The sequence below is a fragment of the Lissotriton helveticus genome, chromosome 4_1, assembly GCF_964261635.1.
Source record: "Lissotriton helveticus chromosome 4_1, aLisHel1.1, whole genome shotgun sequence".
Taxonomy (NCBI): Eukaryota; Metazoa; Chordata; class Amphibia; order Caudata; family Salamandridae; genus Lissotriton; species Lissotriton helveticus.
The window spans coordinates 565,233,891-565,251,125 of NC_136063.1; the positions used below are offsets into that span (position 1 = coordinate 565,233,891).

General features: G+C 44.4%; 1 protein-coding gene across 1 annotated transcript in view; it reads left to right on the forward strand.

Annotated features, from left to right (window-relative positions):
• Nucleotides 1–1,760: 1,760 nt before the first annotated feature.
• Nucleotides 1,761–17,235, forward strand: part of TRAM1 (translocation associated membrane protein 1) — a 306,166-nt gene continuing 290,691 nt past the window's right edge. The window contains exon 1 of the mRNA XM_078687162.1: nt 1,761–1,881. The gene's annotated coding sequence lies outside the window, so the exon portion shown is untranslated. The remainder of the gene's footprint in view (nt 1,882–17,235) is intronic.

A 17,235-nucleotide genomic window follows, 5' to 3' on the forward strand; every position in this document is an offset into this window, starting at 1 on the left:
AACTGGCATCTACAATCATTGTTTTGGCGAATGAGAATAGGGGTTCGCCATGGTTGCAGTTATAATAGCCTGCTGTAATGACTGAACAGTCTATTGTTACTGTTCTTCCAATTGGGATTTCACCCCTTTTTAAGCAATAACTGCAAGGGTGTACCAATCATGGCAGCTTTTCCCCTAAAGCATGAATACAATGGATATAAATCCAAATATGAGTGAAATTGATCTTTGTTTGTGGGAGCCATCATTCTCTCATTACATTGTAACAAACTGAAAGCCTGATTTAGATGTGGGCAGATGGGCTACTCCATGACAAACTTGGTGGATATCCCGACCGACGAATTACAAGTACATTATATCCTATGGAACTTGTAATTGCGGTGGATGGGATATTCATCACATTTGTGATGGAGTAACCCATCTGCCGATCTCCAAATCAGGCCCCGAGTTTGGGACAAATAGCCTTCTGTAAGCTAAAATGTCCTACATACTCCACCCCTTTCACCAATAATTTCAATTGCTCCATTTGTAGAGCTACTTAACTTCTTTCACACCCTTTAAGGCACATTCCTGAATTTGGTTTAATTGGCCTTGGAATTATTTACAAGCTGGATTTTGTCTGAAAATCCTGTTACCATACCCACCGCCATGCCAAAAACATGTTTATACTTGTTGGGGTGTCCTACGTTTCTGTCAAGCTTGTAAATGAGTTTGCCTCGGAAACACCGTGGAATTGAAGCTCAGTCCACAACTCCCCCTCACCGGTTCACTCTGCCCCAGACTATATGTATACTGGTAGCAAGAGGTGATGCCTGTGTGGGGAAAGCAGGGAAACAAAACAAGGTAAGGAGGGAAAACAAAATGTCTTCATACACAGTATTCGAGGCAGTCACTTCGAGAGACAGGGAGACTTCTGTGACCTTCTCCTAGAAGACAAAGAAGGAAGGTTATATCAATACTTATAGGGCAGGTAAGATTAACTACCTGTTTATATACTGGGTGTGTGTGTATTCTTCGTAATCCCCACTGTCCTGTTCTCTCCACAGCACAAAAGTAAATAGGGACAAGAATGCTGGAATACCCTAAAATTGTAAGCATATAGTATAAACCCTGAAGTGTAATCTCTATAAGGATATAAGAATGTAGACTCTTTAGGATACCTCAGTGAAGGAAGGAAGGAAGGACGGTATTCTCCTGTTGTCTTCACAAGAGACGATAGAGGTTAAAAGATACTGTGTATGTCCTGTAATGCAAGATGCACAATAAATCAATATGGTGAACCCCTACTAGTTACTTCTCTATTAGGGAAGTTCATACAATCTTCTGTTACCTGTGTGGGGTGTAGTACAAACTTATAGATGATCGTAAATAAGCAGGAAAATAATAAATTCCTGTTAAATGTAAATGGAGCAATTCACTCTTGCTCAGACTCGCTAATGAAAATACTAACTAATAGGCGAAACACTGATTCCTAAACACGGAACCTACAAGAATCAAAACTAACTCAAGATACACTGCTGCCGTCTCAGTACTGGCTAAATAACAGGCCGGATCCGAGACACGAATACCTGCAGTGTAATAATACACGAAGAGTCAATGAGGACTGGAAGCGCCGATCGCAGGACCCGACGAGACCCGTATACGCCACCACCGTGACCCGGAAGAGACTCTGGACTTCTGACCCGGAAGGAACGCGAAGCGTTCTGTAAACAGCGAGCCGAGGAAGGTTTTTAAACGTGTTGCACGCATGCGCCAACCTCCGCGCATGCGCTTTGAACATCACCGTCATCTTGCCAACCATTGCCCTCGGGAGAACCGCCAACCACGAACCTGCCGTTCATGCAGGCACGACAGTTTCTGTCCCCATACTCCTACAATACACAGGTATCTCAGAAATCCGGTCTAATTTGATGCCTAAATTGCCCTGTTGCCTCGAGCCATAAGTTCGTCCATATAAATTTTCCTCCACAACGAAAGTGATTGTAGCCACACACTATCTCGTCATGTATATACTTTTATTTCTGTAAGCTGATGCTTTAATATCTTCATGTGTTTCAAAGTTTTATCTTACCAAATTTTGTTATAGAAATCCGCCAATATCAATGTAAAAGGTGAGCCAGAGTCTGACAAAACTTTTAGAACATGATCACTAGTACAACTGGGAGGTGCTCATCCACCGGTTACCAAGTTTTTAGTTCCTATCCTAGAAATTTCTGTACATGGCGAGCCTTAATCAGTATGCTCTGAAGTATCTAGAATTAAAATACAATTTTCCTCAGGAGACTAAACACAGAGTTGTACCTCCTGAATTATATTTATCTTTTGATGTGCTTTACAAACATTTGGAAAAAACCCCAATTTGTCATGCTTAAACATTCCTCTCCTAGAGCATGGAAAGACGTAAAATTGTTGTTCTACATTTTTAAACTACACCTACAGCATTTGTTATTCTTTCTAAACTGTAAATGCTCTTTAGTGTTTTTCGGGTTTTGCCTTGTCAACGCTTGCTTTTCTTTTTATTAATGCCACTTTTCATCACTGTGAACCCTAAAAGACTTAGCATAGCTCTGTGTGGTTCTGGCAATATCAGTACGTTAAGCTAGAGTAGGAACCAGGTGTCCCGACAACTCCTCCTACATGTTTTTTACTATAAATTATAATTTCATTCCACATATATTGAGACGCAATAATACACAATTGCATGTTGAGGGTAAAACTTCTGAAGATGCCATATATGTGCCAATAGGTTTGTTGGCCAACTGTCACATTATCTCCATTACTCTGGGAAGTGTAATTGGAGGCGTCTAAAGCCTCCTTGTACCTATTGTAAGAATGACATGGACCATGGAGGTAAGTTGTACATTTATTGGAGCGCAAGCTGGTGGCAACCTCTCACCATCGGTAACTCCTCTAATTGCAACTCTGTAGTAATGAAGTCCATGCAGGTAGGATGTAGATTAAGTATATTTATTGAAGTCTGTTACAGGTAGAGAAGTTCTTGTGAAGCAGCCCCACCAGGAGCAGCCCACCTCCTGCTCAGCCCATTCTCAACTGTCCACTTCACTTCACAGGCACCCAACATTCCAATACACATCATCACTCCAACATTCCATGCAGCACACAGCACATTCGCACTGGCTGAGCAGGTGGTGAAAATGGCAGAACAATAACATGAGCAGGATACTACATATCCCCCTCTCTGATACAACAGAAGCATACGTCCTGTACGTTAAATAAGATATAACAATAAGAACCCAGGAAAGGGATAAATGAGAGGAACACTAATGCAACAGAATAAATAAAAAAGAAATGTACAAATAGGAAAGAGCGAAGAGATAGGTGGAAGAAAATGAAGAGGAAGAGATGGATAAAAATACATAAATAAATAAGACCTATCCTCTCGTTCTATGAATATAAAAGAGAGGGGAAAAGGAAATAAGGCATAAGCAACAACAAGTTTGCAGAAGGACATAGATGCACCAATGTTACCCCCAAACACACCCACTGGCCAGAATAGGCATGGAAGGAAGAAAGACATCGCATGATACAAACTAAACAAATACTATACACCCAGGCACATAGAGTGGAGAGGCAAAGATCTCCGGCAAAACAAGGAAGAAAGGGAAACACACTACAATGAGGGAAAAACAGTGAACAAAGGAAGACAACAACCAAATGTAGTCTTGAATCCAAGGTTGAGAAGAAAATAAAACATCACAAGGAGAACTTAACAAGTGAGAAAACAGAGAAGATGAGAGGGAAATATAAACAGTATCACTCATCCTCCCCCGTTTTCAAAATGAGATATAATACAATGGTAGCATAACGTTATAAGTAAATGAACAGGAAGGTCTGGGTCTAGACTAAAAACAAAACTGTACCCCAGCGGGGGATTAATCATGTAAAGGATAGTGAAGAGAACTATGTAATTGGGAGCAAACCCATCAGGACAGCCACACGTATATGTAGATGGGACTAAAACCCATAACCTACCCTGACAGAAGGGTGGTAGCTAATGTAAATGGGACTGAAACTCATGACCTACCCTGAGACGTAAGTGAGGTCAGTTGAAGTTAATGGGACTGAAACCCATAACCTACCCTAAGATATAAGGGTAGTAACATTAATGTAAATAGGACAATGATCCATACAACAATGCCCTAAGAGGAGGGGGGTTGCAACAGTAATAAACCCATGTAGGCAAATGTAATGTGAGCAAATGCGGATGTAACCCATAGAGACAAATGTAAAGTAGGCAAATGGGGCTAAAACCCCATTTGAGATAAATGTAACGTAAGCAACTGGTGATGTAACCAATTGCCATCCCTCTAACAGGGAAGAGTAAAATGTTAGTGTGAACATGAGAAATGTGCACAGAAAGCATGAATCTATACACCCCATGCAGAAGAAGGTAGTGTGATGTTCCCAAAAATCCCACTAAACACACCCATGGAGGATAAGTGGGGAGGGAAACAGTTCAAAACTGTAACAACAGCCACTTACACAATAGGCTTATATATAGATGAGCATTCATCAATATTGTGCGTCATGTCAAAGGGGTGGACGTAACAGCAACACTGTGTGTCACACCAGAGTACATAAACTGTCAAAATTGCCCCTTTCCGGTTGAGGTGTGTGTGTCACCGTAATCCCGTGTCACACACTGGAGTTCGTAAGCAGACAGGGTTTGAAGAGATAGCAAACGGCTGACAATGACTTGAAAAACCCAGGGGCACTGGCAGCTCATAGTAGAAGTCAAATGTGTATTGTGGCACCCACAAAAGATATGGAGAAGCATTACACACCGAGTCTGTTGTGGGCCCAGGAAAACACAATTACAAGAAGTACTCACTATATTCTCACAAGAAGTACTCACTACATTCTCTACCCGTTTGTTTATGTAACTATATAGCAGCACTTGGGAAGTGCCAGCGCTCTGAAGCAAAGATGGAGAACACCCACAATCGTTGACGACCTCCATGGATGAAGATAGAATACAGCACAAGCATAGCGCTGGACCGGAAAGCATGGGAATCTAGTGAATCCGAGATCCGCTGGTTGCGTGCTGTCGCCAATCACAAGATGGCGGCATGCACAATGTGCTGTGCAGGATGGCTCCCGGCGCGCTCAGGTGCCAAATAGTGTCACGTAGGCCAAACTGACACGGAGGAAGATCTCGTCATCAAAGTGGATCCTCGAGGTGGCACGTGCGGCATTGAAGATGAGATGAGATGAGATGCATGAGCTATGACTGTTAAAACCAATATGATTCCAAACCGCAGAGCAGCAGTTAAACAGCCATGGGAGCTGGGTCTCAGATGAGAGAAACTGTCATTGAAAAACTGACTCAACAAAATGTCCCGCTCGACACACCGGTACCGTGCCAACAATGTTCAAACCCAACAAACGAAACAGACGCAATGTAGGCAGAAAATAAAGTGCCTCCGCTACCTTGTGATGCCCAGAAGAAAGTCAGTCACACCATTTCCACGGTGAAGGTCACGGTCCAAAACAGCTCCTTTGAAAAATCTTGAGACAGCTTAAAAAATGCCTCACTAGTGAAACCTCCATATTGTTGAACACCATCATAGTCAGTTGGAGGCAAAAAAATCTACACAGAGGGGCCGATTCCAATTCAGGAAAAAAAACGTCCGTACGATTTGTATCCGGAGCCTTAGCCGTACGAATCATACCCGTCCGTCCGAGTCGCGTAGTACGATCCATGTTTCGTCAATCCGTCCGAATCGTCACGATCCGTACGTATTGCAAGGCTGAAACCGTGAACCGTACAACTCGTACACATGCCGTACGACCCGACGAGTACGATCAGCAGGACGAATCGTACTTGCTGGGTCGGGAAAACCTGCTGCAAACCGTACAAACGTCGCTTGCTGCGTGTTCAGGCAGCGATTCGTACAGGAATTCAAGTCGTACGGTTCCTGGTACGATTCGTACGGGGAGCTGCATTGGGTGAGAATCGTTCTACGTCGTACGTATGGGGACGTTGCAGGGTACGGTTCGTAGGGGAAAAAGACTCCGTACGGCTATTCGGAGTGCATTTTTCCCGAATCAGAATCGGCCCCAGAATGTTCTCCAGCCCGGATGGGCGGAAGTACTTGATTCAACACATGTTGACACAGCATTTAAGCTCACTAACGTCCCAAAATAAATTTCGGCTCTATGGAGCTACGTGGCTCCCACACACCAAATCACCGTAGGGGCAGGTTGTAGCCAGCAATTAACACTCTATTGTAAAGAGGATTCATTTGCACTGCGTCACTTTCTGTTGAAGATTGTGTGAAGAGGCCATTTTTCACATCCTTGTTGACAAGCAGTATGTTGGAGGGTTAAATGACAGAATCACTGCTAGTGAAATTCAAAGTCCAAAGAAAGTATTCCAAATGAGCACAGCACACCTGGGCTAGGGCGGTCAGATGGTGATGACACTGGTGGGGCTGAGAGGCGTAGTGCTTCATCTTTTCATGTTTGTTGTTGACAACTTTGGATTTCTTTGAAGAACTTCTTTCTATATTGTACATGCCTTTGTTGTTCTGTGTAGAACTCCCTTGTTTCGTGTCAGTGGTTTATTCTTTTCAGCGGATACCTCTTCTTGTACATTGTATTGCCAGCATTAGTAGGCTCTTTAGTTTGGTCCATCTTCAGGTCCTCCTTTTCTTCTGCTAAGTCCCTGAAATCTTGTTGTAGTATGTAGGTAGTCACCAACACATCGCCAAAATAATGTAGTAATGAAGTCCACGCAGGTAGGATGTAGATTAATTAGATTTATTGAAGTCTGTTACATGTAGAAAAGTTCTTGTGAAGCAGCCCCACCAGGAGCAGCCCGCCTCCTGCTCAGCCCATTCTCAACTGTCCTCTTCACCTCACAGGCATCCAACATTCCAATACGCATCATCACTCCAACATTCCATGCAGCACACAGCACATTCACACTGGCTGAGCAGGTGGTGAAAATGGCAGAACATTAACATGAGCAGGATACTACACACTCCCGCTCCCTTCCAACCCACCACATTCCAGAACCTGTGGCATCCTGTTACCTAGACATAGCTAACCAGGATACCACACCCATCATAGGTACTAGCATCTACACCCTAAGGGTGATGCAAGGTTGACAAATGATCAAAAACGTTTGTGAGCTTTGTTCCCAACAAATTAAAGAACAAGTCCCTTTCTAGCGGGTTGCAATGAATCACCATCAATGGCAATAATATAATATTTGTAAAGACCTGGTCACTTACTCCATTTCATTTTGGTTGTCCATAAATGGTGGTGGGCGATCATCACACTGCTGCATGACTGAGGATAGAGATCAAGGAATGTGGAGCAGAAGTTACTGAATTGTGGTTTGAGTCAATAAGCGAGACAGCAGCATGCAGATGCCGGTTGCCTACAAGACCAAACAACTACAACTGTGCCAAGCAAACCAGAGAAACAATCATGGGTCCCACACTACTGCTGATGCCAGAGTACTGGGGTCAGGGGCAGGGGGAAGGGAAGGGAAGGAGAGTGACTAACGGCTCTGGTCTGATCCCTCAATGTAAAGACTATACACAAGACAGTGAAACGGGGAAATGTTTTTCCCTTTGTTGTCTTTTTGATGCTGCCTTATGCTTTATTAGAACATTGGAATGTTGGGAGCTCCATTGAAAACAATGGAGTGCTACGGGCTTATAATGGCTGGAATAAGCCCAGGAGCTCCAACATTCCAATGTTTCTTTGTTCACAGCTCTGGCTGTGAACAAAGGTTTCAGTGAGCCTGAGGGGATTCCAATCCCCTCGCGCTCCCATAATGCTTTGTTCTTTTTGTTAGAACATTCTGCCCTCTAGTGGCAGAATGTTCTAATAGCCTTAACCTTGGCCCTTCCTATCTGAGGGAAAGATTTACCCGCTATATCCCCACTCGGGCCTTGCGTTCAGCTGATTGTAACTTGTTAAAAGTACCCCGATTTCAGCGAGTTCGTTTAGGAGGGCAATCTCTCGCTGTCACCGCGGCTAGGATTTGGAACACTCTCCCTCTTTCCCTGAGATTAACTGAAAATTTGGTGATATTCAAGAAGGCTCTAAAAACTCATCTTTTCAGAACGGCCTATTAAAATACTAATGGCAAAAAATGGTTTTCTTCTCTTTTTCCCTCTGGCCACTTGCTTGTTTCTTCACGCGCCAGGACACTCTGGTAGTATATGAGCGCGCTACAAAACAGCTAAAATAAAATAAAAAATTATAGCCCTTTGTAGCTGGGCTATACTGGCTATTAAAGTCCCTCTCCCTTGTTAAAGGCCCTCACCTTCGGCTCGGGCCTTTAACGCTGGAGAGGGCCTTTAATAGCCAGTATACCCCTCTACGGCGGGCTATAAGGCTATAATAAAAAGATATGGAAAACAACTTTGGCAAGTAAGCAGTCAGTTAATAGTTAGAATGCTAAAGAAGGTGATTATATAAATAACAGGATGCTATCTGGTACCAGCAAGTTGTATGTAAACTGAACAACATTTTTTGCCACAAGAGGGTATATGTCATGAATCACTGACAGAATATCGACTCTAAAAATATCGACCTACAGAAACATCGACGCTGGAATATCGAAGGTAAGTATATCGACATCCTATCTACAACAAGGTAAGTACAAAAATATTGAAACTAAAATATCGATGTTAAAAATATCGTTTTTTTCCGGTTAAAAATAAATGTGTAAAATAAAGTAAATAATACTAATAAATAAAATAAACATAGTTAAAAATATTTAATAATGTTTAAAATTAATACATGATACATATATAATAATATATACTTACTTAATAATAACTTTTAATAATTATTTTAATTACTTATAAATTATTTATAAATACTATAAATTACAAATACACCTACACACATAAAATAATAACATAAATAAAAAGTATATAATTATTTAATAAATTAAAAAAATTAAATATACCTTCAAAATATTCCAAATTAATTAAATACTACATTATCTAAAATAATACAAAAAATATTAAATAAAAAATAAATAAAACTACTATTTAAAGTCCAAAAATACTACAGTAATTAAAATATTGGATAGCGTAGAAAGTAAAATTACTATTCCCACTCCAAAAAATGCAACAGTAGGGAAAGCGTTGGAGAGCGGGTGGGTAAAAATTACTATTCCAACTCCAGAGTGTGAAACAGTAGGGAAAGCGTTGGATAGCGTAGGGGTAAAAATTACTATTCTCACTCCAAAGAGTGCAACAGTAGAGAAAGCGTTGGATAGCAGGAAGGTAAAAATTACTATTTCCACTCCAGAGAGTGCAACATTAGGGAAAGCGTTGGATAGCGTAGGGGTAAAAATTACTATTCCCACTCCAGTGAGTGCAACAGTAGGGATAGCGTTGGATAGCGTAGGGGTAAAAATTACTATTCCCACTCCAAAGAGTGCAACAGTAGGGAAAGCGTTGGATAGCGGGAAGGTAAAAATTACTATTCCCACTCCAGAGAGTGCAACAGTAGGGAAAGCGTTGGATAGCGTAGGGGTAAAAATTACTATTCCCACTCCAGAGAGTGCAACAGTAGGGAAAGTGTTGGATAGCATAGAAATTAAATATAACATACTTATAAATAATGTTTGTATTTAAAATAATAAATAATTTAAATTTGAAACCAACATCATTTACAAATACCCATTAATAATTATTAAAAACATAATTACAATTGAATAATGTATTAACAATAAATTAACAATAAATACCAATACATATTAATTAATCAATATTATTTACCAAATAATAAATATTGAACAATGAAATATTTTTCAAAACAAAACACATATTTATTATTAAAAATTGATTAGCAATTAAAAAACTTTAAACAATAAAATTAATTTTTATACCAAAAATACTTTTTATAAATCATCAATTACCAATTACTAAAAAATAGTTTCCAATTAAAATAAATTACTTACCAATTAAAACAATTAATTACCAATTACAAACATTATTTACCAATTAAAAACATTAATGACCAATTAAAAAAATGAATTACCAATTACAAAATTACAAAATTAGTTGCCAATTACAATCATTAATTACCAATTAAAAAAATTATTTACTAATTACATACATTAATCACCAATAAAAAAATTAATTACCAATTACAAATATTAATTACCAATTAAAAAATACATTATCAATTACAAAAATAAATTATCAATTACAAACATTAATTACCAATTAAAAAATAAATTAACAATTAAAATAATTAATTGCCAATTAATAATTAATTAAAAATGAATGTATTATCAATACCAATACATTAAAATAAATATTTATTTAATTACAATTAAAATACTTCCCACCCATTTCCCCTATAAAGCCCACTACCCGCTACAAAACTTAAATGCAAAAATGTATTAAAATTAATTTGTAATTCCTAAAAAATCATAATTAATTTAATATATTTAAATTACTTCCCACCTTATTCCCCTATAAACCCACAACCCGCTCCAATACTAATACATTAAATTAACTTTAAAATATCATTATTAATATATAAAAATAGTACACATGTAATTTGAAACAAGTAAAATACTTAACAAAAAACATATAACACATACATATTAAATACATAATAAAATACATAATAGTAATACAAATATCGATATTAGTAACATCGAAATTAGTAACATCGATATATTTGATATCGATATTACTGACTTCAATATTACTTACATCGATATAAATAAATTCGATATTACTTACCTTAGGGTCGATATTCTGTCGAACGAAATTCTTGACCTCGATATTCTTTACCTTCGATATTTCAGACTCAATATTTCTGTAGGTCGATATTACAAACTCGATATTTAGACTGTGTACCATATGTCATGAGGCTCATGACTGAACGGTGAAAGCCTTGGGCATGCACTGACTTCAGAGGATGTTCTGAAAGAGTGTCGCCAGCGCTGCTGTAAAAACAAATGAGGACTCCAGACGGCTCTAACAGCAGAGTAAAATTAAGGATTAGCAGAGTAGCCATGTTCGTTCCCAATTTGCAATGGAAGTAGGAAGTGTGTTGCTGGTATCAAAAGTGTGGGCACACACACACTAAACGATGACACCGCTGTGTACAACTCGAAGCAGAAACTCATCATCAATGTGGAGGTGGAACATTAAAACTGTAGTAGAAAGTTCAGTCTTTATTGAGCAATCCACACTCAATTGGCTGCAGATCAGACCTGGTAGAAGGTCTCTTCCTTTCCAATTGCAGGTAACTAAGAGCACACATCAAAGAAATGCTCTAATGGAACACGGGTGGTGTTCTTGAGTTGCTCTTGTACTGGAATACCCAGCAAAATAAGTGAACCACTGGATTTAGTGTGGCAATTCTTTTTTTGTATACGTACAGTGGCTTTTTCAACGGATCAATGCACATATTGTTTTTCATGATGGCGAGAACTATCACTGTAACAGATATGGGTTTTTTTTATGCCCCAGAATGACTAGAAATTCGAGGATCATAGCACCACTGACCGAGCTCTTGTTGCAACGTAACTAAAGGAACGTACATTTGTTTATTATGGTCAAGAAATTCATCCCAGACGACCTTCATAATCGTAAGGTTGGCCAATAGATTGCAGGATATTGAGCAAATGGATGGTTGTCCGATCCTGGAACTCTCAAGACCATGCAGAAAGTGTCAATTGCGGAAAAGGCATCAGCTATTCAGTGTTTAGGTCAGTATGTGAGGGTGAACTGAACACAGGATAAAACAGCTAGTTGGAAACTAAGGTTTATGCAAACTTAAGGAACGTTGGTCTTTTTTTAGTCTTTGATGAATTTGTGGGTTTCATGGATCCCTCAAAGTAATGCCTCCAGTGGGTGTTTAATGACATAACATCATGCTACAAAATTATCATTGCAAAAATATTAAAAACCCTAAAAAAAAACTTTTTAAAACATCAATACAAAAATATCAAGAACAAGCATACCATTTATAGAAATATAGTAAAACAAATAATATCTCACCTGACCTAACAGGCGTTATATAGCCTGGCAAGGATTCACGTGTGAAAATCAACGGAATTCTTTGAGGGGACTACATGACCCAGCATCACCAGGGCCCCAGGAGGAGGTCCATGGTCACTCCTCACACCTGACCTACAGGCACAATATAGCGCAGCAGGGAGTCCCGCTGCGTGGGATGCACCCAGGCCAAGGGCAGGCCGTCATCACGTGTAAGAAGCTGGGCTGGGCCACCCCTCGTGGTCCCATTGAATAACATACTCAGGAGTGCCATTTGGGAATTATTTCCTGCTCGAAGGTACTGTAGTGGCTGCTTATTTTTACTCCTGCTGCCCTATTCTTCTCTAGTTGTTGATTCAGCATGCTTCACAGTACCTCCATTTGTGCAATAGGAAAGCGAAAAACATACCCTGGTGTAATTAGACTGCCCACACCACCATAGACAGTTTACCAGTGATTTCTAAGTAAATTGATCTGGCTGAATGTAGGCTCTCTTTTACCTCGGAGGGTTTGTGTAGCTCTCTTCCAACTTTGGCCACCCTTCCAGCTGACGCACCTGATACTGATCAAGCATGTGGAAGCCTTGTAGTCTGTGCTTATTCGGTCTCTCCATCAAGGTGTGCATGGGCCTGATAACTTCGGGGAGGCTGAAAAGGTGGCCTGATGCTGATGTACCTTCGCCCCACCAGCTTGTGCAGCCAAAAGACACAAAGGCCTGGACAATCCTAGTAGGACCCGCTCAAAAAATGCTGCTCTTACACGTAAAAACAATAATCAGTCTGCCACGATTGTTAGTGTCCCAGACTTTTGGTGCATCTCATGGGGAGCCTTAGGGTTGAATTTGCGGGCAGATTGGCGACTTAGTGGACACTAAATTCTGCCCATTATTTGAGCGCCTCTCTGCTGTCGAGGCACTGTGATCCTTTGTAAGCAATAAGCTGGAGGAGCGACTGACTGGCCAACCAAAAGGAGAAATCCAGCGAAGTCGAGGTTGAACAACTGCACTCTGCCCCAGTGGGCCCTGCAAACAAGACTAGTGCCGGTGGGCATGGTAATGACAAAGTCGCTGTTGGGGCTAGACCTGTTCCACCTATCAAATTTCCCACCCCTCCTCCTGAATCAACCATGAGATGGGACCCTACCCCCCCCAATGCTGGGCGAAACCCTGTCAGTCTACTCTTCCTGTGATTAAACTACCCCCTGCCTCCTGCCCTGATGTGGCTATCCTCCCTAATGTTCCTACTCTTCCGACTGGGTTGCACGAGGAAACTTTGGACCTTAAAAATAACACAATACGGGGGCGTGGCCAAGGCGGCGAACATGGCGGACGTGATCTAGAGAGCTCCGTCCCGCCGGCGCAATATCCTTCTCATTATCCTGCATCGCCCTGACCCACAGTTGCCCAGGTTGGGTGTCTGACTGCTGGAGATAGAGGGGAAGCCCCGGTGGCGATTTGGGCGGTTTTGCACCGCACGCTCCGACGATCTGTATCCTGTGACGGTGGGGCCTGCGCCGCCCGTGAGGGCCGGGACCTCGAGTCCGCTTGCGTCCGGCCGGAAGTGAGACGGCGCTGGGGTCGGCAGTGAGAGGTGTGCCGGATCCCACTCTTGGCTGCAGAAGATCCGAGGCCGCGGACCCGACGGAGAAACGACTTGCCGAAAGGTGCTGTGGAGGGGTCCCGGCGCCGCCCCGAGGCCGTAATACCACCAGTGGCCGGGTAAGCTGCCATCGCAGGGCGGGCGGCGTTGAGGGGGAGGGGTCGCTCCCTCAGACAGGACCGCTTCCATTCGGCGGCCGAGTCGGACCGCGGGAGCCCGGTGACCCAGGAACAGTGGGGGCTACTGTCTGTTCTCCCCCCCGGCCACCCCCGACCAGCCCCCCTCCCCCCCGGCGGAGACCCGTGTGCTGGGCCGCGGCCTGAGGTTACTGGAGGTGGCGGCGGCCTGCGAGCCCAGTCCGGGCTGTTAGCCTCAACAACACGTGGGTGGATGCCATTTGTCCGGCGGCTGGGTCGGGCCGCAGGGACTGTGAGGATTTAGTGACTGTTGGCTGGACGACGGTGTGTGGGGCTGATCGGGCATGTGTGCCTCCACGTCCTTGCGGTGCATGCCCTAGGCGGGGGGCGCAAAGCCCTGTGGGACGACCATCGGCTCTGGGTCGGCAACGCCGGAGGAAATATTCTTGATAATAGTGCCTATACCTGGGGATGGTGTGTGATACTGCAGCGCTGTGACTGGGTCCTCCTGGGCGGCTCGGACGCACCCCCCCGCAGCACCCGAGAGAGCGGGAGAGTTACCACCGGAGGCCCATGCCCAGAGTGGAGAGAGCGACTATCCGGCGCCTCTGCTGCCTACTTGGACCATATATTTGCGCCAGTGGCTCACCATGACGAGGGGCGGCAACAGTGGCGGCACTGCGAAACAAGGCCCGATCGACAAGTTTACAGGGCCGCGTGGTGGTGCGGGGGCCTCTGGAGGTCCGCAGGGACCGGATAATGCGGCCCTTATGGCGGCTATAACGCAATCCAGAGACATGCTAGACGCCAAAATTGGGGCCGTTGGGGCTGATGTCACCTTGCTCCGACAGGATCTGCGTAATGCTGTTGCCCGTATCACTGAAACTGAGACCAGAATCACGGGGGTAGAGGATGATGTGGCGATCCTCAAGAAGAAAGTAGCTCCATGGAAGGGATTCAGAAGGGCCTTGCGCTCAGGGCTGAAGACGCGGAAGGACGGGCCCAGAGAAACAACCTGCGGTTTGTGGGATTTCCGGAGGACAGTGAGAAAGGCGACATGGAGGCATTCCTAACCCGGTAACTGGAGGGGTGGCTCCCCCCGGAGTCCCTCTCGCGCTGCTTTGTGGTTGAGCGGGCGCACCGAGCACTTCTTCTGAAGCCGCCGGTGGGTGCTCGCCCTCGACCAGTGATAGCCATGCTGCTCAATTACCATGACCGGGTCATTATACTGAGACAAACTCGCGCAAAAGAGCCCCTAATGTGTGAAAAACACAAGATTCTGATATTCCCCGACTATACTAAGCTGGTACAGCAACAAAGACAATCCTTCACTGCGGCTAAGGCGCGATTCCGAGAACTTAAAATCCAATATGCCCTGCTTTATCCGGCCCACCTACGGGTGGTCTACCAGTCCCGGACACAGTTCTTCAACTTGCCGGAGGAGATATTTGCTTGGACAGACGAGACAGTCCGCATCAGAGTGCATACTCCTCCGGGTCGCGATTCCGATTCGTCTTCCACGGGGGGGGGCCCGAGAAGTCCCCGAAGGTCGCGAAGTAGGAGCAACTGGAGATCGCGCTCTCAGAAGCACCGGCCTACCCGCGATGTAGCGACGGGGGATACCAATGAGGCGGATACTCAAACTCTGGAGCCCTGAGGCCCCGTGCCACTCCGCAAGTCCTTGGCGCAGAGCCCTGGATATCTTTTGACGGAACATGATTGTACCGGGGACGAAAATGATACTTGAGACTCACCACCTGACTTTTTGCTTCATAATAAATGTGTAGAGGGTGGCTGTGGGTTGGGAGATGCCTAAGTGAGGGCAGACACACCCACGGGGTTAGTAAGGTTAGTTGGGTAAGGGGTAGGTTAAGATCGAGTGGGTAGTTGGGGGGGATCCATTGGCATAGTAGGTCCTTAGCCTCCCGTTGGGGGCTGGCGATACTCTATACCGCGACAGGTACTTCAATGTTAATGAGGTATGGGGCTGGGTGGTGGTTGGGAAGTGGTGGGCATGGCTTGGGGCAGGGAGGCAGTTGGGGAGAGCGGGGGAGGGTATTAGGGGGTGTTGGGGGAGTTGGGGTAGTTTGTATCGACACAGTGTCCATTCGAGTCCGGTTAGAATTCTGTGTGTGTGTGTGGTCCACGACACCTAGGGCCCTATCCTATTTGCCCTTCGATGGCGGTTGATACCCACGAGGCAGAGCCTCCACTAGCGTCCTTGCATGTGGTGAGTTGGAATGTGCGGGGGATGCTCGATAAGATTAAGAGGGGTGCAGTCTTACGGCTGGGGAAGAGGGAAAAGGCGGACATGCTACTCTTGCAGGAGACACACCTACTGGGGACCAAAACTCTAAGCTTGCAACGCTATGGCTACCAGCAGGTGTTTCATGCTGGCTTTGTGAGAGGGTCACGGGGGGTTACAATCCTCATCCACCGCAGATTGTCATATGTACATGAGGCGCAATGGGTTGATAGTCACGGCAGATATGTTTTCATTAAGGGAATGGTGGGAGGTGAACCTATGGTCTTTGGGAGTGTGTATGCCCCGCCCCCGCTACAGGAGGCTCTCATTGAAAAATTGTTTGATGTGTGGGCTGAAATTCCGAATGTGATGGCAATGGTGGGTGGTGACTGGAATGACGTAATGAATGGGAGTATGGATCGTTACAGGCCTGGAGGGGGCCCACTGGCGGATACCCCTACTAGATTGAGGAGCATGGTGCAGGGGATGGGCTGGATTGATGCATGGCGCTACCATCATACGCATAGCCGCGAATACACATATGTCTCTGCAGTACATAGGTCGTTCTCTAGAATTGACTACCTGTTCATCCCCCATACCTGGATAGGGAGGGTTGCCTCCACGTCCATTCTCCCACGCGGTCTGTCGGATCATTCCCCAATAACGGGATGGACTTGCGCCTGGATAGGAGACGGCAGCCTTTTAGGTGGCGTCTCTCAACGTGGCATCTGCAACAAGACAGTTATCAGTCGCACATGAGGGAGGCCATAGCTCAGTATTGGGACAATAATGATAGGCCCGAAACTGATGATGTGACCCTTTGGGAAGCCTTAAAACCCGTGCTCCGTGGCGTAGATATTGCATGGTGTGCCGCAGCCCGTGTGACCCGTAGGGAGGCTATAGTGGAAGCGGCGAATCGGGTTCAGGACCTGGAGGTGGAGTGCAGTACGGGGGGATGCAGATGCAACAGTCATATACCTCTCTGCTGCTAGATGAGGCTCGCCAATTATGGTTGGCTACGCAAAGTAGAATTTATCAGTGGGGGGATAAATCCAGAACCATGTTGTATAGGCTCTGCCAGAGTACTTTCCAGGCGCACTCCCTACCAGGACTCTGCGATGAGGTGGGGAACCCGGTGACAGCCCCGGCTGCTCTGGCTGCCAGCTTTGCACAATACTATGCGATCCAATATGCCCCACGGGAGTCTCTTCCGGCAGAAGATGTAGACAAATTCCTAGGGG